General features: G+C 51.2%; 2 protein-coding genes and 1 long non-coding RNA gene across 13 annotated transcripts in view; 2 read left to right on the top strand and 1 right to left on the bottom strand.

Moving 5' to 3' along the window:
• The window catches only part of LOC137218828 (uncharacterized), a 61,719-nt gene extending 59,340 nt beyond the window's left edge, over positions 1-2,379 (bottom strand). For all 9 annotated transcript variants that reach the window (XR_010940878.1, XR_010940882.1, XR_010940881.1 and 6 more), the window contains exon 1: positions 2,243-2,379. This is a non-coding gene — a long non-coding RNA (uncharacterized lncRNA). The remainder of the gene's footprint in view (positions 1-2,242) is intronic.
• Positions 2,380-2,457: 78 nt separating this feature from the next.
• The window catches only part of BDKRB2 (bradykinin receptor B2), a 33,217-nt gene continuing 13,952 nt past the window's right edge, over positions 2,458-21,722 (top strand). For 2 of the 3 annotated variants that reach the window (XR_010940870.1, XM_067726411.1), the window contains exon 1: positions 2,458-2,592. The gene's annotated coding sequence lies outside the window, so the exon portion shown is untranslated. Of the gene's footprint in view, positions 2,593-14,230; positions 14,300-21,722 lie in introns of all 3 variants that reach the window. The other variant, XM_067726426.1, reaches the window with a different exon arrangement.
• The window catches only part of BDKRB1 (bradykinin receptor B1), a 62,788-nt gene continuing 43,527 nt past the window's right edge, over positions 2,462-21,722 (top strand). Inside the window, exon 1 of the mRNA XM_067726439.1 lies at positions 2,462-2,592. The gene's annotated coding sequence lies outside the window, so the exon portion shown is untranslated. The remainder of the gene's footprint in view (positions 2,593-21,722) is intronic.

The raw sequence follows: 21,722 nt of genomic DNA, 5'->3' as shown, positions 1-21,722 counted from the left end.
CCTTCCAGACATGGGTGCATGGATTCATTCACTTCTGCCTCACAATGCACAGACCACCTATGCGGATGTCTGATAAATCAGTGGATGGATGGATGGATGGACGGATGGGTGGATGGGAGAGCGGGTGGGTGGATGGGTGAATGGGTAGATACAAGTGTAGGTGGATGGAAGAGTGGGGGATTATTTTACAAGATTTAAAGATTCTTTTGTTGGAGAGACATGACACAACGGCACTCAGATAGATGAAAGGCAGAACTTTTTGTTAATTACTTCCCCAGAGGAGAGAAGTCTTCCAGGCAGGGCCGCACAGGGGCTGCACCTGGGGACAGAGTAACAGCAAGCAGGTGCTACCGGGAGAGCTTATGTACAGCAAGCAAGATGGGTCAGGCAGCTTTCTCAGGCTCCGGGTGGACTGGCTAATTTGAATCATTTTGTAAGTTCCAGGGTATAGGGGCTGTCCATATTTGTTTGGTACCTGGCCCCCGTGTGATTAGGGCAGGTGCATAGTGGCCCAGAGTGTGAAAGCCCGAGAAGGGAAGTGATGGGAGTGTGAACTTAGCTGTTCAAGAAGAATTGACCAACCGCCAGCCAGGATTTCAAAACTGGGTCAAGACAGCATCTCCCCCCCACCCCCACCCCCACAAAAAAACTATATTACAGTGGTGGATGGAGAAGTGTGTAGAGGGATGATGCCTTTTGGAGCTCTCTCTGTCAATAGTATTTACAGAAGCATCAGCACTGGATTCAGATCTTTGAAGATTTTTCATCTCGTAGAAGTAGAACCCTAGAATATGGGAGCTGGAAGGGACCTCACGAGGTCTGCCTCTCTCTCTCTCTGATGTCTGAGGGACTCAAGATGCTTTGGATCATAGAAGATCCTTTCAGTAATTTGACGAAGACTATAGATCCTCTATCCTGGAAAAAGCATAGAGCACAGTCCATGTTATAGGGCTGGTGGACACCAGGCAGCCTGTCCACAGAGCACTGCTCCCATCTAGGAAGTCAGAAACCTCAGATCAAGGAGTCCCAGCACTGTAGAACAAGCCACTGTGCAGAGGAGTCACTGAGACACCAGGTCAGGGAAAGGACCACATTCAAGTTTATGCAACCAGTTCACAGGCAAGTCAGGCCTAGATCCCAGGCCTCCCCATTAACCCTTCTGGGACTCAGTTTCCCCGTATCTCTGACAATGGAGTTGGACTCAGTCGCTGGTTTGAAGACTTGGTTCAGAGAAGTTACAGGGGAAGGGGAGACGGCAGGTGGAGTTGTGACCCTCCCGTTTATTCCCCCAGTCCCACCGGACCCACGTCATCAGCTCTCTTTTGAAGGAAAGGCTTTAAGACTTTTTCCAAAAATGTTCGAAGGCCCCCATACTTTGCAGCTTCTAAGCTTCTGGGAGTGTTAAGTGCTGTGGACTGTCAGTTAGTCTCCAGAGCGAAGCTAAGAAAGCCAACCAGTGTTGAAGTGTGAGGAAACCACAGGCAAACATCCCCAAAGAAATGGCAGAGTCTCAGAGGCACAGATCCGGAAGTGTCACCAGAAAACAGGACAGGGAAAGGTGTTCTATCTCTGAAGACGTTTCCGAGTTTCTGCTGCCATCATCCCTTTGGAAGTATACATGGCATAAAAAAAATCAGAACTCCCCTGCCTCCCTGGCCACCCTTGTTTCTACCTTCTGTGTAAATGCCCACTGTTTTACACCTGAACTCGGACACAAAACAACCACACAGGGAAAAGAAATAATGATAAGCAATACATGTGCTATTAGACAAATGGATTCACTTGTGGAGTGTGTCAGCTACCTACCTCAATACCAGAAAGAAGAAAACTAGTATTTTAAGGGTCACCTGCTATGCATCCAATATTCACACCAAATTTTCATTTAGTTGAGAAAAGGGATGGGAAAGTGATTAAGAACAGAGTTTGGAGCCAGACTGCCTGGGTTCCTGGGAGGATTAGCTGAGTTAATGCATTTACGGGCTTTAAAAAAGCGCCTGCCACAGTAAAAGTTATATACACGTCAGGACTGTTGCTAATCCTCACCACTCCCCTCTCTGAGATTTTTCACTGTCAGCTACATTTCAGAGTTCAGAGATGTTAAGTCACCTGCCCGAGGTTTTTTGCCAGGAAAGCGGCAGCACAGAGACTGAAATCCAGGCTGACTTGGAGCCCAGAACACGTTTGCCAATCCGAGCCTCTAAAGGGCAGGCTGTCTACACAAGAGAACATTCCATGGACTAACCTGGAAATCATCCATGCGGCTGGCCCAGCCCCCCAGGCACAGAGGGGAGCAGGAGCCCTGGGCAGATGCAGTTACCCTCTGTAGGGGGGATCTGTAGGTCTGGGATCTGGAAGCTGCAGCTAGCCTGGCTGGGGCCGGCGCTGGGCAGGAGCCGGAGCTCTGGTCTAGGCTGGAGGTGGAGGGAGGAAGTGCCCAGCATGGTGATGACATCACAGCCCAGCCCTTGAAAGATGATCTGTTCCCACTGCCACTCCAGCTCAGCTCCGGAGGCTCCTCGGAGGACTGGGGCCCTCGGGCAGCCCCGCTGGACCAGGGAGCTACGAAGTGCCCGCGTTTGTGCTCCGGACAAGGTGGGTGCCGGGCAGGGGCTGGTCCAGCCGCCTCACCTTCTCGGGGAAGGACAGGCAGACCGAACACAGAGGGAGGGCGGGCAGATGGGTGACATGGGGGCTGATTCCCAGGCTGGGTGAGAAGTTTTCCTCAGGTCCTAGGGAGTTTGGGAAAGTTCCCTTCCTTCCCTACAGGTAACAAGAAGGACTCCCAGCAAGAGAAATGTTCTTGTTTGTTCTAGGTTTGTCTTCTCCCTGAATGGAGGAGACAGACAGGCAGGTGTGTATTTATGTGAGTCATTTAGTGACCTGACTTTTGGGTGGATTCCTGCACTAAAGCAGAGAGGGTGGTAAAGCAGGGAAGGTGTGGGGTTTAGACTCAAGAATCTGGCTTTTCACTCACAGCCCTACCGCTCATTGGCTCTATGTGACCCTGGACAAGTTACTTAACCTCTCTGAGCCTCAGTTTCTCATCTGCAAAGTACCCTGCTCGCCTGCTCCCCGGGGCGGCTGGAGTTAATCAGACCACAGACGGAAGGGGGTTTGTAAAGGACGGCTGATGATGTGCGTTGGGGCGGTGGTGGTGATAACTCAGACAAGCTTCGCATCCCTCTTGTCTGGTCCTGGCTGTCCAGGATGGAGGGATAAAACAGTTTGTTTGTTCAGAGCGTGGGCTTTGCATCTAGTCCTGGGTTGGCACCAAGCTCTGCTCTCATCCCCTGGGTAATGTTTTTGAGTCCGTTTTTTTTCCCAGTTTCCTGAGCCAGAAAGCTGACCTGGCAGGATGGGGGGCAAAGACAGAAATGGGCTGATGAAGTGAAGTGTCGCATGTGCAGTAGGTGCTCAATAAATCGTAGCGGTTATCAGAGCTGCCGAGGGCAGGTAGTTTCCCCAGGCTGCGCCGGGGTGGGGGGTGGGAGTTGCTCTCCCAGGCAGGTGAGAATGTGCCTCCTTGAGTCAGGCTGCCTGGGGCTCCCACCAGTCCACAGGAAGTGGGAGCTCTGGCCCAGTAGGCCAGAGCTGCCTCTTATTCCTTCTCTCAGTGGGTGGCTGGGGGCAGGGTGAGTGACCCCACAGGACACTGTCCACCCTCCTTATCTGGAGGAAAACTGTTCTGTGTACTTCTGGGCCCTGGCAGCAGTCGGGGTGAAGGGGACATTCCACAACAGGAGCCCCACAAACTTGAAGGAAGAGTTCACTGTTTTTCTCCCGTTCGGGACAGGAGTCAAGCCGGGGGTGGGGATGAGCCAGGAGAAGGGGATTTGGAGAACACTGCAGATGCAGGCTCGCACACTGACCCCGTAGCCAGGAACCCAGGGTCTCATCCCAGCTCTGCCGGGAACTCACAGAACCCCTGCAGTCATGCGCTCCGAGGCCATCACAAAACACATGAGGAAACTGAGTCTCCGAGCCAGGACGTAACTGAGCAAAGCCCTCTGCTCAGGGTCCGGGAAAGGCCTTGACCTGTTTGGGACTCAGGTCTGTCACTTATAGGAAGGTTCCGATGATTGACGAATGGTGAGACTAAAGACATGGGATTAGACCGAACTGGAGACATGCTGGCCAACGGCACCAAGCAGGGGAAAGAGCCGTGCCACGTGGTCTCTGCTAACACAGTGACCATGCCTGGATAAAAAGTTCAGAGGGGATCCGAGGGTAACACTAATGGCTGCCTTTCTGACCTGTGCAGCCTTGGGGTCAGAGAGGGCACTGGAGATTGCCCTGCAGACCCACCAGGGGATTCTGGTTTTCAAAATCAAAGTAGGGATCATGTCTGTCCATTCACAGCTGGCTCGCCTGCACTGAGAACCGTGCCTACCATGAAGTGGGCACAGGTCAGTATTTGCTGAATGACTGAATGGTAGATGGGTGGGTGGATGGCTGGATGGGTAGATGGATGGATGGATAGCTGGATGGATGGATGGATGGATGGATGGATGGATGGGTGGATGGATGAATAAATGAATACTGGTCACTTGGCAGGCACTAAAAGCACACAGAGCATGTTACTAAGTGAAAGAAGCCAATCTGAAAAGGCTACGTACTGTAGGATTCCTATTATATGACATTCTGGGAAAGGCAGAACTATGGAGACAGTGAAAAACATCAGTGGTTGCCAAAGTTGGGGGGAGGGGGGAATGAACACACAGAGCACAGAAGATTTTTAGGGCAGTGAAACTACTCTGCATGAAGCTGTAATGGCGGATACATGTCATTATACGTTTGTCCAAACCCATAGAATGTACAACATCAAGAGTGAACCCTAACGTAAACCATGGACTTTGGCGATATGATATGTCAGTGTAGGTTCATTGATTGTAAGAACACAGCACTCTGGTGCAGGATGTTGATAAGTGGGGAAGATTGTGCACAGGTGGGGTAGGAGGCATATGGGAACTCTCTGTACTTTCTGCACAATTTTTCTGTGAACCTGAAACTGCTTTAAAAATACAGTCTAATTTTTTTTTAAAGCACACAGTGCAGGACTGTGTGTTGAGGATTCAGAAGGCACTTAGGGAATCCCAGAGCCATGAATCAGATGATCAGAACTTCCTAAGACTCGATACTAAGACTGAGTATGTCACTTCCAACACCCACCCGGCCCAGGAATCCCCTGACTTCTTTGTGCACATGCTTCCAGGAACGGGGAGGTCACTATTGTACAAGGCAGCCTGCTCCATCTCGAGAGGGTTGTACTGTTAAAAAGTCCTTCCTTAGGGCTTCCCTGGTGGCACAGTGGTTGAGAGTCCGCCTGCCGATGCAGGGGACGCAGGTTTGTGCCCCGGTCCGGGAGGATCCCACATGCCGCGGAGCAGCTGGGCCCGTGAGCCATGGCCGCTGAGCCTGTGCGTCCGGAGCCTGTGCTCCGCAACGGGAGAGGTCACAGCAGTGAGAGGCCCACGTACCGCAAAAAAAAAAAAAAAGTCCTTCCTTAGACTGAAGCTAAATCCCTCTCCCACTGAGCATTGGGCCACTTTCTATCTCTTGGAGTGGGACTGTATAATTCTCATCCCATGGGTCCTGCCTGAGCAAAACTTCCACAGCTCTTCAATCAAAATATACTTTCCAGAACAAACCCAAGAAGTAAAGTATTCCTTTGACTCTGGAATCTGCAGGGTTCTACAGGTTAGAAAAATGTGAACCCCCTCCAAAAAAAATCATCGCAGCACAAAGCAGGGTGGAACAATTTGAAGGCCCTGCGTTCAAATTCCGACTGTTTACTGCTGGAGAGGCTCCCGAGCCTCAGTTTTCTCATCTGTACGATGGGGGTAGTCATTCCTATTCCTGAGGAGCATAGAGAGGTTTATCTCGGATGGTGCTAGGGCAGTGCAAACAGGGCCAGGCTTACTGCAGGTGCCCACTTAGCAGGCGGACGGCAGCAAGGACCTGGGACTACCAGAGGTGTTGTCTGCCCTGCAGTGGGGTCACTACAGCTTGGGGGTTCCCAGGGAACCCCAGCATGCCCGCACTCATATTCCTAGGCAGCACACCTGTGGGTGGCAACAGCTGGAGCCCTGTAACTTTTCCCACTTCAGGTTTCCAGCCCACACTCCCCAGCGCCTCTAGGCCCCTCTGATTTCTCTGGCCATTGGAGCTCTGGGAAGGCGGGCGCAGAGAACTGGCTTCCAGACCCCGATCCAAACTGGCTAGCTGGCTGAGCCTGCTCAGCGAGGTCGCTTTGCTTCTCTGAGCCTCACGAGGTCAGCAGCGCCTGTGCCAGACACCTCGTGGGGTGTCGGTAAACTGTAGCGTGCCAGGCACTTGGGCAAGCCCAGCGCTTCTGTGGCTGTTACTGTGCTGATGTGTACCTGTGACATCGTGTTCCCTCTTCTTTCTTTTGGGTCCCCAAGTGACCATATTCCAAGGGGGTGTGGCCTGACCGGGAAGACCAACCATGGACACACACTGCCTTTGCAAATGGCTTTCTCGGGGGAGCAAATTTGAAAGGAACTCAGGCCCTGTCCCTGCCCTAGACCCCAAAGCCACCATCCCCAGATGCCTCCTCTTAATCTCCATGGCCGAAATTCAGGGCCCCCAAACCCTGGTACCCAGGGCTGTATCACCGCCCCCTCCCACGTCATTTCAGGAACCGACAGACACACTCTCCCTGAGAGCTCGGGGCCTCAGACAGCTCCCAGCCTAGCTCCCCTGCAGGTGGATTTGGGCCTCAGGAAGCACCAAGCTGTGTCCTGCCTCTCCCACCCAAACGAAATCCCCTCCAGGGAAAAGACTGAACCCAACCCAGCGCGGCACCTACTGTGAATACCTACACAGCAGGGGTGACACCCCGACGGCAGTAGGGAGGCTCTCTGGTCCTTCCAGAGCCTCTGAGATTGCACCTTCCAGCCAAATGGGAAAGTAATCCCATCAAATAATGCAAGAAAAGGAAAGACAAGTTATAGGGAAAATTAGCTGATCAGTTAAACCAGTTCAATTCTAAACTATGGCTGACAAATTGGTTGTATTGTGATCGTGAAGCTTTGTAACTGTTCAGGCAGGATACCTAAAATAGACATAAAAATGAGGAAATAATCTGGAACAAAAAGTTCTTATTATTCCAGCTAAATCTGCAAAGTGAGAAGAGAAAAAGAAGGGAGGAGGAAAAGTGTGCTAAAGATTTTTTTTAATTGAAGTATAGTTGATGTACACTAAAGATTTTATCTTAGCTGGAAGAACAGCTATTTTTCTATTCCTGATGCTAATAATGGACACAAATTTTAATATGTTTGTTAAAATTTTAAAGATAACCACTAGAAGAATTGAAGAGTATATATATATATATATAAAATTATAGTATGTTATATTTGTAACATAATTATTATAAATTATGATAAATTAGCTTATATTGTATTCAACAAAGGAAATACATTCTAAGGAATATTTATAGAAATTGATTATGTTCTAGGCCCTAAGAAAACCTTAATATAGTCCCAGATATAAAACTCTTACTGGCTGCATTACTTGACCATACTGTAGAAATTAATATGAAATATAGAAACTAAACATCACAGATCACTTGTAAATTTTAGGAAATGCTCTTCCTCAGAACTCTCCCATCAGAGATCATCAAAACTGAAATTACAGATATCTGAGACAAGATCAGTTACAAGAACACTGTTAATCAAATTTATGGGATACAGACAAAGCCATACTCATAGTTGAACTCATGTTAATAATAATAATTATGATGATGATTATTGTATTATTGTTTATAGAGATTGCAAGTAAATGCATAAAATGTTCAGTTCAAGAAGCTGGATGGACAAAAAAAGTAGAAGAAAGAAGAAAAGAAAGAAAGAAAAAGAAGTAGAAGAAAGAATAATGACGACAAAACAAAATGATTAATTAGAAAGGAAACAAACGTTAATATCAGTATTCCATCTAAGGAAAAACCAAAGGCTGGCTCTTTGAAAATAGCGAAGGGGGAGGAAACATTAGGAAGCGATCTGTGCCATGCGGAGAATTAGGATAAGTTGCTGAGACAGGAAGTGATAAGCAGACACTTTGCGGTCAAGAGTGGCCTGCAGCACAGTTGGGGCCCAGCATCCCAGCCTTTCCAGGCTGTGGGAAGGACGATCTGCCTGGTTGGGGGTTTCTGTTGGCCCCGTGAAGGCCTTCTTTCCACACTGGCCTCCTGTTCCCTGGGAGGGTCCCATGTCCCTGAAGGTAGGAGAGCAGAGCTCAAAGCCCTGCCCCCCGCTGGGCCTGGGATCCCATCATCTCTGCTTGAACCTTTTATACCTAAGTCTCAGTCAGAGCCCACGAACCAACAGGCTCACAGATGTGCTAAGTATTTAGCCACCAGCATTTCTTACAAGAGTCAATAATTTTAAAATGGGATATTTCACATAAAAATTCAGCTTCCCAGCTTCTCTAGGAATGCAGACGGCTCTGGCAAGGCTGAAAATTAATGCCCCACCTGGCCACACACAGCTCTTTAGGTCAGACCTTGGCCGTCAGAGTGCCCACCCCTCCCCCAGCGTCAGCATCTGCTCTCACCTCCAGCACCCCACTTTAATGGCCCCTGTGGGCATTCGAATTTGAGGCCCTGCTTCACACGTTGAGAGGTGCAGACTGGTGAAGGCCACTGAGGCAGAGCTGAGCTGGTTACGACTGGGAGAAAGAACTTTCCGAGCAGATTTACAAGGGCAGCCTCTCCCCCAAACAGCCCCACGTAAGGGAGGGCAAAGACAGCCCCTCCCCACGCCAGCCTCTGGGGGCTGAGCTCTAAAATGGGCCTGCGATGGTGCCGCAGAGTGCCTTAGACACGGAGCATTTCTCAGGTCTAAAGCAGGAACACCCAGCCGTGGAGTTGAGACCTTATTGGAGGGCTTGACTCTTCCAAACAGAGAGGGGAAAAAGCTGGTGTGAAACTGAGGAAAATCTGAACTACCCAGGATCCTAAGCACACGATGCTCTCCAATGCCTCTGAGCCTTCGTTCATGCTGTTCCCGTGCCTCTGATGCTTTTCCACACCTTCCTCAAGCTTCTTCTCCTACTCAGCCTTTGAGATGAAGGGGTCCCTCCTTCCAGGAAGCCTTCTACACCCCTTCCCAGAAGCTAGGTCTCTCCTTGGTGCCCCGCAACTGCCTTTGGCCCCTCAGGGACAGCACTAGCCATGCTGTGTTGGCATCATCTGTGTGTTTGCCTCTCCTGCAGCCTGTGAGCCCCCTCAAAGGCCAGGGCCTCATCTTACCCCTCTGTCCATTCCCAGCCTGGTCCCCAGGGGACCTGCAGCGCCCTCCTGGCCGTTAGGGCCTGTACCCTGGTAGGCTCAGCAGGCCTCCTGGGAGGTCGGACTCTGCAGTGACAATCAGACGCCAGGGCCGGTGAGCAATGGCATTCCCTGAGTGTGGCCTCTGGCCTGGAGGGAGCAGGGATTCCGAGGAGGTCTCTCTGTCACTGCAGACTAACAGTCGGGTGGCAGGTTTCCAGGCTTCCTTTCCATGGGTCTTGCCACGCCCACATGTCCTAAAGGCTCTGGGGCACAGGTGAGGCTTCTGAGCCCACCAGCTCTGAGCCCGGGTGCCTTCCCCAAGGGAATGGGCTCCGACCCCAGGGGGTCCCATGGCAGCCACTGGTAGGCCGGCACCACTCTGTAAAGTCCCTTCTTCTGGACCCTGAGTGCCAGCTTCTCCGAAGGTGGCCTCCAGCCAGTTCCAGTCCCTGGGCAGAGGCCGTGGTGGAGGACACCGGCCTCATTGTCCAACAGCCCAGCATTCTGATCGAGGCTTGGCCAACGGCTTGCTGAGTAACACAGGGCAGGTCGCCGACCGGCCTGAGCCCCTCCCTTCCCACCTGCATCAGGGAATCAAGACCACCGTGCACAGCCTTTGCGCAGCCGACACGGCAGGACCGTGTGTGAAAGTGGCCACGCCGCGCAGGGCCCGCTCATTCCCTCCTCTCTGAACCACTCGGGAGAGACTCTCTGGGCTCCCAGCTCGGAGGCTTCTGCCCACGAGGAGTGCGGAGCCTGTGGGAGAGACAGGCGAGGGCCTGGGAGACTCGGACTCAGCACCCTGCTCCTGTGACCCCAGGGCCCAGCCCAGAGGACCCGGGACAGTCATGCCCTCTGCTTGTCCTGGGCCTCCTGAATCCAGAGCCAGATGTCATGATCTCCACCTTCCCCTTCCTGGGCCTCTGCGTGCCAGCCTGCCACGCACACTCACACGTCACACACTCACACACACACACACACACCCCGCACGCTCACACACACTCACACATCTCACACACACACTCACACGTCACACACACACACACACGTCACACACACACGCTCACACGTCACACACACACACTCACACACACACACCCTGCACGCTCACACACACATAAACACACACAGACAACACAGACACATACACACATGTACACACACGTGCACACAAATACGCCACATCACACACACAGAGCTCACACACACACTCACACATCACACAGTCACATACACACCCCGCACGCTCACACACACTCACACACACACTCACACATCTCACACACACACACACTCACACACACACACACACCCGCACGCTCACACACACTCTCACACACACATATAAACACACACACAACACAGACACACATGTATACACACGTGCACACAAATACGCCACATCACACACACAGAGCTCACACACACTCACACACACATACAACGCACACCACACGCTCACACACACTCACATACAAACATGTATACACATGTACACACAAATACGCCACACCACTCACACACAGAGCTCACACACACACGTACACACACAAATATACACAAATAAATACACCACACACACACTACACTGCACACACGTACACACATATACACACACAGACACACACCACTACCTCTCTGCTGCCTGCATGTCCCCATAACCAGCTTGTGACACCTATGCTCTCTGAATTGTCATTGTGGGCAGGGTTCAAGTTCTCTCCCAGGAGGGTCCTAGACCTTTAAAGCGGAGGGCGGGTGTAAATGGGGGAGGACATGCGGTGGGACGGACCAGGCGGGAGCCCACCCAGGGCCCCAAGAGTGTATATCTCGGCCCTACCCCGGGCACCCCCGCCCTCAGAACTCTGCTAAAGCTGCTGAGCGGGGGTGCTTCCCCCCAGGCGCGGACGCAACGCTCTCTAGAGGTGACAGAGCTGGTCGGAGGCGGCGCTAGGATCGGGACCTGGTCTGGTTCCCCCACGAGGACGCCGTGGCTCCCTGGATGGGAAAAGATGTCAAGATGGGCATCAGGAGGTGCGCTCAGGCCGGCGGCGGCGAGGAGACCAGCCCTGCCACTGCGGGGGAGAGAGCAGGTGGGGAAGCGAAAGAGGGGCCAGGGCTGGAGATGCTGGGGGGAGCCCGGGCCTTCCCACTCTGGGGCAACATCCCAAAGCCCCAGCTGGGCGCTGACTTCCCCGACTGGGCCGCCTTGCCTGTCCCCAGCGGTGTACACGTGTGCTTACTGCAAAAATAAATCACAGCCATGGGGACTTTCAAGTGGCCTGGGGAATTTCTTCCAAGAGCGTGTGTGGACCGTGGTGGCCGTGGCTGAGGGGGTGGAGGTGGGCCCCCCGGGGCGGTCACCGCACAGAACACGCCCGGATCTGGGGTGCCGTGGAGGCGACGGTTACTCCGAGGCAGAAAAGGGAGCCGAGGGCTAATGAGATCCTGACGGCCAGGGCTGATCCTGCTGGGTCCTCACCACAACCCACAGGCAGGAGACAGTCTCTAGTCCTGCAAGTGGGGGGACCCAGGCCCAGAGAGGCGGCCACTGGCTCAGTCACACTGGTGGTAAATGTCAGAGCTGGCATCTAGATGCCTGTAGAGTGATGCTACCTCCCAGCCTTTTTCTTTTTGCTGCAGGTTTGCCTCAAGGGCCAGCACTGGCCTGACTGAGGATGACCTGAGAGGGTGGTGAGGGCGGGCAGCCGTAGAACCCAGAGGCGGGGCAACGGGGGGAAAGCGGCGGGCAACACACAAAGGAAGGAAAGTCAGGCTTTCCCACGGCAGCAAATACACCAGATCCAACAGAGGAGTGTCTCCAGACTCAGGAGAGAAGCAGGCTGTGACAGTGCATGGTCTTCCGTGAGTGCAGGCGGCGGAAACGTGCTGAATGTGAAAGGGCTCAGAGAACATGCCATCCTTGCAACCAGCGTGAAAAAAATCCCTCAAAGACGAAACCCGGGTGACAGAGACATGAGTCAAAATGAAGAACAGAGGTTGGGGAAGGATTTTTGGTTCATGGGGACCCCAAATGTGAAACATCAGGCTGAATCCTGTGACAAGAAATGGCTTTTGAGTCCAGCAGGAAATCCCACCTTCCCAGAGTCTCCCTCAGCAGCTCCCCACCTGGCTGCTCTTTCCTGGGTCCTTAGAAGCCCGCTGACTCCACCTGCTTGATACTGACCAGGGTTCTTGGCCTTCCCCAAGCGATAGAAAGTGACTAGAGGCCAGACAAGAAATTCAGGCAAGACTTATTGGGGCCCCTGCTGCAGCGGGTGGGAGGGGGTGGTGAAAACAAGTAACAGTTTCCCTCGCTTGGCCCTCCCCCGCCCCGAGGAGGGGCGAGCTTGTTCCTTATATGGGGTGAGGGTAGGGGTGTGTCCAGGGATCCAGCCAGAGGGGTGGCTTAGGTGTTTTGCCCACCCCTCTGGTGGTGCTGAGTGCGGGGGGGCATGTGTAGTACACTGCTTTTGCTCTCGACACCCTGTTTTTCCTCCCAGCTCTTCAGAAGTGGCAGTTGGGGTTTTTTTTGGTCTTTTTGTCTGTAATTTGCCCCAGCTGCACACGCACACAGTTTTATTTTTAGTCCCTTATAATTTCTTTGCAATTTGTAGCTGGAGGAGACGTTTGTCCAGGTGCAAGCACTGCAGCACTGCAGCAAAGGGTCCCAGGTCCCAGCCTGTCTCGTGCTCAGGACTGGTGGTTGGGTAAGACAGGAAATCACTGAAGAAACAACTCATAAATCCACTCAACATTTCATTTTATGTGAAAACATGATTACGCATCGATTTACCGGTTTTAAGTAAGCAAGGCCTTTTCATTGAACATGGGCTTGCTGATTGCCTTTCTTGCACAAGCTAGCCCATCATTCATTCTCTATTTTGAAAAAAATAGGAGCGAGCACTTGGCTTATTTAAATAGTTTCGTTCCAAAAGCAATCAAGGTTCTTCGTAGAAAACGTGAAGGCTACTACAAAGAATAAAGAAAACACAAAAGCAACACAGGGTCCCACTGGTCAAAGGCAACCACCACTAGTAATCATTTGGTATTTTGCCTTCCAGATTTTTTCCTGCTGTGTTATACATATGATTTAGTGCCCAGCTTTTTTTTCCCACCTGGCCTGATATCAGAAGTGTTCTCTCTCTTTTGGTGAACTCTCTGGAGCGTCATTTTTCACGTATAATATTTAATCAGTCCCCTGGTCCGCAAAGTTTTGGTTGTTTCTTATTTCCCTAATCGGAGGACAGGAGGCTTTCCCTGTCCTTTTGATTGTTTTCAGAAATACCAAGCAAAAAGTAAAGGGTATTTTTTTAGGTTCTTGATTTGCTTCATTGAATTATTCCAAAATCGAATGTTCTGGAGACAGGTTTGAGAGCCAGTCAACCTTCTGTGCCTGACCCTATTCGGAGAAGAACATCGAGGCTGTCGTCTGCCTGCCTTGCCCCTCAGTGTGTGACTGGCCCATTAAACATTGGCAAACCAGATTGTTTTAATGTGGTCTGGGCTCCAAGGGTTCCTGAGGAAGCAGGTCCAGGCAGCCAGGGGTGGAGGCAGTGGACCTGGCATCTCACCAGATGCAAACTCCTACTAAGAGTGATGCCTCACTGAGTGCTTACGAGTGACCAGTCCCATTCCACCGATAAGGAAACTGAGGCCCCGAGAGGTTCAGGGACTTGGCAGTGAGCAGAGGCACAGAACTGTTGCCCCTGTGTCCCCTGGGCAGGCTTCCAGCTGGGTGTGTGGGAAGGTGAGCTGCTTGGGTGTGGCCTCCGTCTGGCACAGTCTCCCCATAGGCCGGGGACGTCATCTTCCAGGCTACAGTGGGGAGACCCACCCCAGCAGCAGAATGAACAGAGTTAGAAAGCTGCTAGTCACAGACTGTTACAGTGGGAAAGACCTTACAAAATAATCTGTGTAATCACCCCCCTGCTTGCCCTACAGATGAGGAAACTGAGGCCCAGAGAGGGAAAGCCACCTGCTCAAAGGCACATGCTGAGTCAGCGGTCCAGGGTAGGTCTAATAATAGTAATACTAACGATAGCAAAAGCAGCTCCGATGGCAGCTACCGTGGGGGAACCCCAGCTCCGTGCCAGCCCCGGGGCTCAGCACCTGACAGCACGGAGGGGGACACGCTACTACTATCCCCGCCTTACAGATGAGGACACCAAGGTGCAGAGGGAAGTGGGGAGCTGGGGGTCAAGCCAGGTCTAACTGTCAGCGCCCAGCCTTCCCACTGCCTGGCCCCAGGCCGACATTTGGGAGCCCTGAGGAGACAGGGGACGGGGGTCAGGAGGGGCTCATGAGCGCGGTCTGCCTGATGCACTCGACCACAATCAGCTTGGCTATTCTTTGGTTCTTGTCGTCTCTCTGGTGGCTCTGGGAGTTGTCACCTGCGTCCCCACCTAGGAGTCTGTGACCTTGGATACATCACTTTGCTGAGCCTCTGTTGCCTTGCCTATAAAATAGGCGTCACATCCCCTGGCGGGACAATTATGTGAGGATCAGGGAAAGAACCGCTGATCAGGGTGCAAACCTCCATCATAAACTGTAAAGTGCAGTGCACACTGCCACTGAGTAACCAGCATCGTGGGGTTGTGTGCAGAGGGGTAGGGTCGGGACACTCATGCACGACTAGGGAGAGGCCACCTCCCTCTTAGAGCTTTAGTTTCCTCACGGTTAATATAGGGTTGGACTAAAAAAAAATCTCTAGATGGCGAGATTCTTCCAGCTTGAAAATTCCACGGCCCGAACACATCTGGGGTACTTGGCAGTTTACAAAGCACTTTGGTATCTGCAACCCCTGAGTTCGAATCCTACCCCATTCCCACCCACTTAATAGCCAATGACCTTGGCCAAGGCCCTTTCCCTAAACTTGGACAAGCCCCTTGCTGGAGTCAGAGCCTGTTTTGTTGTTTTAGATGCGGGCAAGGCTGCGAGCCCCGCCTTTCTTACAGGACTGAGGGAGGTGCTTCTGTTTCCGCATCTGTAAAATGGGGCTAGCAATGCCTCTCTAGAGTTGTTGTAAGGATTGAGTGAGTTGATGTCTGTTACGTGCTCTGAACAGAACTGGCATGTGGAAGATGCTATATGCGTTGCTGTCAACATCATCATCATCATTATTCATCCTTTCCAGAATACTTCCTGAGGCACCTGCCCTTGGCCAGGCCCAGCGCTAGGAGATGGGGATACAGTGGAGGGAAGACTGAGACATTTATTGCAGTCAGAGCACTCCCAGCCTGGTGGGGAGAGAACCAATTAAACAAGCTATTTACATAAATGTACTGAGAGCCATGAGAGAACAGAAGCTAAGGGCCTCTGTGCAGAGACCCTCAGAGTCCAGGAAGGCCTCCCGGAGGAGGTGATGTTAAGCTAGATCTGAAGGATGACCAGGAGTTGGACGGGCTCCTGCCCTGTGCAGCGGGGTGGGTGGGCAGGGAGACAAGGCCCTGAGACACGGTTGCTGGGGCTCTGGGCAGGGCAAGGCGGGAATCAACTGTCACATTGTCAGGAATTTCATGAGCTCAACTGGGCTTGAAATCAGCCACAGTGGGAATATTTACAACATGGAAATTTGCAGATGCTACCAGTTAGTGCTTTTCCCCACAACGAGGTCCAGTTGGTAACATGTGCCGGCACACCACTGCCTCTTCCTCCACTCGGTCGGCCTGAAGAAGCCCACCCTTGCCCAGAGGTCCCCAAGGGCGCACGCAGGGCAGCAGGAGCTCCTTCCTGTGAGCGCTGGTCCTGGGCTAGTCCGAGGGAACACCAGAGTGTTTATGGAAAAAACGTTTACCAGGAGTCCACCCGTGCCAGGGGCTCAACGGTGGTGAAGGAGTCATGAATGCGGCTCTCGGGGATGAGCTCTCCACGCCAGGACAGATAGTCCCAGGGTGCTGTACATCAACTACAAAAGGCAGAAACGAAGGAAAAAGGAAGCTGACAGACCTTTGCTTCTCAAGAGAAGCAGAGGCTTGGGGATGAGAGAAACCGTTAAGGTCTTTCTGTCTGCCTTCTGAGGAGTTGGGGATCACCTGAGACCCTGCAGTTGGAGGTACCAACCCCAGACCCAGAGGGCTTCCCTCCACTCTTCTGCCCTCCCTCTCTCCACCCTTTTCAAGGCTACTGATGCTTCACCTTCTCTGGAATCCATCCCCCTTCTATTTCCTCCTCCTATACCTCCCCCTCCCTCTCTCTCACCCTCCCCCCATCCTCCCTCGCTCCATCTCCTCCTACCTGCATCTCCCCCTCCCTCCATCCCCCCTCCCACATCCCCTCTCCCTGGATCTCCCCTTCCCTCCCTCTCCCCCTCCCTCTCTCTCACACTCTCTCCATCCCCCACTCCCTCCAGCCCCCTCTCCCTCCATCCTCCCTCCCTCCATCTCCTCCTACCTGCATCTCCCCCTCCCTCCATCCCCCCTCCCACATCCCCTCTCCCTGGATCTCCCCTTCCCTCCCTCTCCCCCTCCCTCTCTCTCACACTCTCTCCATCCCCCACTCCCTCCAGCCCCCTCTCCCCCCATCCTCCCTCGCTCCATCTCCTCCTACCTGCATCTCCCCCTCCCTCCATCCCCCCTCCCACATCCCCTCTCCCTGGATCTCCCCTTCCCTCCCTCTCCCCCTCCCTCTCTCTCACACTCTCTCCATCCCCCACTCCCTCCAGCCCCCTCTCCCTCCATCCTCCCTCCCTCCATCTCCTCCTACCTGCATCTCCCCCTCCCTCCATCCCCCCTCCCACATCCCCTCTCCCTGGATCTCCCCTTCCCTCCCTCTCCCCCTCCCTCTCTCTCACACTCTCTCCATCCCCCACTCCCTCCAGCCCCCTCTCCCTCCATCCTCCCTCGCTCCATCTCCTCCTACCTGCATCTCCCCCTCCCTCCATCCCCCCTCCATCTCAGGCACCGTCTCCTCTCCCACCTGGCTGCCACAGCCTCTAAATCCCTGCCTCCAGATTTAGCCGGACCCCTCATCGCAGCCAAAGCGATGGTGCCAGTCACCCATCAACAACGTCATGCTTTGGCTGTGTCAGGCGTCCTAGCAGAGAAGCCAAGGAAACAGAGCTGTATATGAGCGCTGCACAGTTGAGATCACCTGGTGCTCTTGGACAAGGTCCAAATCTTCCCCAGGAATCCTCCCGTGCTCCCACCCTTGGGCATACTCCCGGTCACCTGGGAGACACCTGAGGGCAGGTGCCAGCTCTCGTTTACCACTGTCCTCACACCACAGAGACAGTGTCGTGAGGTTCCAGTGTCAAATCCCAGCTCCACCAGTTACTAGCTGTGTGACTCTAGACAAGTCACTTCACCTGTCTATGCCTCTGTTTTCTCATCTGTAAAATGGGGATAATGATAGTACCTCCATTTAAGATAGGTGTGGATCACCTGAATTAATTCATGGGAAGCACTTAGACTGCTGCTTGGCAATCAGAGTGAGACAACTGGAAACTGGAATAGTTGCCTGGATAGTTGATGCTGCTAAGGATTTATTGTTGATTTCTTTTAGATGGAATAAGGGGTATGCGATTATGCTTTTTGAAAAAAAGAGTCCTTATCTTTTAGAGATGCACCCTGAAAGATGTACAGGCTAATGACAGGCATGTGAGATTTGCTTCAAATCATACAGAAGAGCTGGGGTGGGGGTTGGTATGGAAGAAACAAGATTGACCGTGACTTGACAATTATTGAAGCTGGGTGGTAGGTGCGTGGAGTTTCATGATGCTAGTCTATCTACTTGTGTGCATATTCAAAACTTCCATAATACTAAGCTAAAAAACAAAATCAAAAATCAAATCTGGGGGTCTGGCCTAGACCACCTGGGCTTAAAATCCCAGCTCCACCATGCAGGCTGTGCCTCGGTTTGCCCATCTGTAAAATAGGGATGTTAATAATAATAGTTCCTACATGCAGAGGTCACTCTATAATGTACTTAGAAACATGCAAACAAAGTGGCAGGCACTTTACACATTGCTGCCAGTCTTCACAACACCCTTTTCAGGGGAAGCTATGCCCATTTTACCAAGAGGCTACGTTGGCTGCCCCAGGTCGTCCAGCCAGACAAAAACCAAGACACATCCCAGGCTTGTCTAGCTCTTGCGTCCAGGCAGGATGTGAGTGCCGGAGCTGGGGACATGGGCCCAACGTTTCCCTTCCTCTCTACTTCTCTGTTCTTGGGGAATTCCAAGCTCTGCAGATCAACTCTAAGAAATATGTACCTCTCCCACTGACAGAGCCCAGAGCTCTGGAATTCTGAAGGTTGACTCCTTGGATTCCAAGGAGATCAGCCTCCCTCAGTGGAATTGGGCAGAGGGTAGCAGTCATGTGGCTAGGGCAAGGCTGGGTTTTTTTTTGAAGTATAGTTGATTTACAATGCTGTGTTAATTTCTGCTGTACAGCAAAGTGATGCAGTTATACATATATATCCATTCTTTTTCACATTCTTTTCTATTTATCACAGGATATGGAATATAGTTCCCTGACTATTCAGTAAGACCTTGTTGTTTATCCATTCTATATATACTAGCTTGCATCGGCTAATCCCAAACTTCCACTCCATCTCCCACCCCCCTCCCCCTTGGCAACCATAATTCTGTTCTCTATGTCTGTGAGTCTGTTTCTGTTTCATAGATAAGTTCATTTGTATCATATTTTAGATTCCATATATAAGCAATATCATATGGTATTTGTTTTTCTTTTTCTGACTTACTTAACTTACTGTGATAATCTCTAGGTCCATCCACGTTGCTGCAAATGGCAACATTGCCTCTGCTTGCATGCTTCTTAGAATGGGGAGCTCACTGCTTCCCCACAGCAGCTCATTTCCCCTCTAGGGACATGGTTCTACAAAGGTCTCCAGAACCACCTAGTACAATCTCTCATTCTCTCAATGAGGAAATGAAGTCCCAGCGTTGTCAAAGCATTTATCCAAGGTCACATGTGGCACTCAGTGATGGAGGCATGACTAGAACCCAGGGCTCTGATGCCCAGAGGCTTGCACCCTTCCATTTCTTTGCTATAGAGTCTCGGACAAGGGAGAGATCTCTGCTGGCTGAGAGGTCAAGGAAGGCTTCTCAAAGGAGGTGACATTTGAGATGGTCCTTGAAGGATGGCACTAGGTTGTGTCTTGATGTCCAAATTCTTTTTGTCCTGCCCACCATGCCTGTACCCTTCCCATGATATCTTACACTGAGCATGGCAAACACATGGGGAATAGAAGTTTGTTGACTGAATGAATGAATGGGCAGGAAGGCCACTCCCGGGAATTGAACAGGTACCAGTCCCTTAGGAGCCAAGGGCATCTTGTGGGGACCCTGTGCAGGAAGGGATAAAACTCCACCTGCCTCAAATATGGTGTTCACCACTCCTTTTGCACGCATCTTAGGCAGGACCCAAATCCTTTCATGCCACAAAGGAGTTTTTTCTCTGTGGTTGGCTCAGAGGCTCCATGGTGTTTTCCTCCCCCATGTTTTTTAAACTGGGCTGGATGGGAAGACAGGTCATGGCACACACTTGCATGTGGCCAAAGCCCCAGGTCAGCCACCCTCTCCTCCCGCCCCAGCAGGGCCAGGGCCACCCCTGGGGCCACCAGGACATTCAAGGAGCTGGAGTGTCTACGGGGAAATGAGCATCTTCAGCTCACCAAGTCCGAGCCGTTCCTGAGCAAAGGCTTTTCTGGAAAACACACTCCCGCTGGACCCTGAATGGTTTCTCCTTTACCCTTTTGCAAAGATTTCTATTTCTTCCCCTTATAAATTATTTACATGCTTGTAACAGAAACCCCAGAACATACAAGAAAGTGGGAAGAGAACATCATTCTTTCAAAACATTTTTAATTGGAGTATAGCTGATTTACAATATTGTGCTAGTTTCTGGTGTACAACAAAGTGATTCAGTTATATATATATATACGTATTTCCTTTTCCAGATTATTTTCTGTTATAGTTTATTATAAGATATTGAATATCTGTGCTATACAACAGGACCTTGTTTATCTATTTTATATATGGTAGTGTGTATCTGTTAATCCCCAACTCCTAATTTATCCCTCTCCCACTTCCCCTTTGGTAACTATGAGTTTGTTTTCTATGTCTGTGAATCTGTTTCTGTTTTGTAAATAAGTTCATTTGTATAATTTTTTAGATTCCACATAAAGGTGATATCATATGATATTTGTCTTTCTCTGACTTAATATGATAATCTCTAGGTCCATCCATTTTGCTGCAAATGGCATTAGTTCATTCTTTTTGATGGCTAATATTCCATTGTATATATACACCACATCTTTATCCATTCATCTGTCAATGAACATTTAGGCTGCTTCCATGTCTTGGCTATTGTAAATAGTGCTGCTATGAACATTGGGGAGCATGTATCTTTTTGGATTAGAATTTTCTCCAGATATATGCCCAGAAGTGGGATTGCTGGTTCATATGGTAACTCTATTTTTAGTTTTTTAAGGAACCTCCATACTGTCGTCCATAGTGGCTGCACCAACTTACATTCCCACCAACGGTGTAGGAGGGTCCCCTTTTCTCCACATCTTCTCCAGCGTGTATTATGTGTAGTCTTTTTGATGACGGTCATTCCGACTGTGTGAGGTGATATCTCATTGTAGTTTTGATTTGCATTTCTCTAATGATTAGTGATGTTGAGCATCTTTTCATGTGCCTATTGGCCATCTGTAGGTCTTCTTTAGAGAAATGTCTATTTAGGTCTTCTGCCCATTTTTTGATTGAGTTGTTTGTTTTTTGTTATTGAGTTGTATGAGCTCTTTGTACACTTTGGAGATTAAGCCCTGTCGGTCACATCGTTTTGCACATATTTTCTCCCAGAAGGACATCTTTCTAATCACACAAAGGCAGCAGCTCGTAACGTTTTGGTGTGTGCCCTCACCATTCCTTTGCATGGGCTGTGGGTATGAGTTTGGGGTTTTGAACATGTTCACAATCAGACATTAGCACACAGCCCTGTCTCTACATGGGATGGGAGCAGCTGTAGGATGATAAAAACAAAACAAAACAAAAAAACACAAAACAAACAAACAAACAAAACACAGGGGGCTTAGATACCGTAATTCCAGGACCTGGGTTCAAGGTCGAGCTCTGCCACTAACTGGCTGTGTGTCCTGGGATAATGTCCACCATCTCTGGGCCTCCGTGCCCACTTATATAACAGGGGCCTGATGAAGCAGTGTCCAAGAGCCCTTCCCACCCTAATATTCCAGGATCCTGTCATGTTAACCCAGGAGGGGTTTCCGGAGCAGGAGAAGGAAGGAGGAATATGCTGGGTATAGGAACCCATGCTTCCATTAAGACGGCCACTTGGGCTCTGTCCCCAGTGGCCCCAGACCTGTGAGTGTGTCCCAACCCCTGGTCACCTCTGGCCTGGAAGAGACCCCTAAAAGGCCACTCCAGGGGGAGACAGGCCAGGCCATGGCTCTT

This window comes from Pseudorca crassidens, chromosome 1 (genome assembly GCF_039906515.1).
Source record: "Pseudorca crassidens isolate mPseCra1 chromosome 1, mPseCra1.hap1, whole genome shotgun sequence".
Classification (NCBI taxonomy): domain Eukaryota; kingdom Metazoa; phylum Chordata; class Mammalia; order Artiodactyla; family Delphinidae; genus Pseudorca; species Pseudorca crassidens.
The sequence above is the reverse complement of the archived record's forward strand: the minus strand, read 5'-3'. Positions and strand labels throughout refer to the sequence as shown.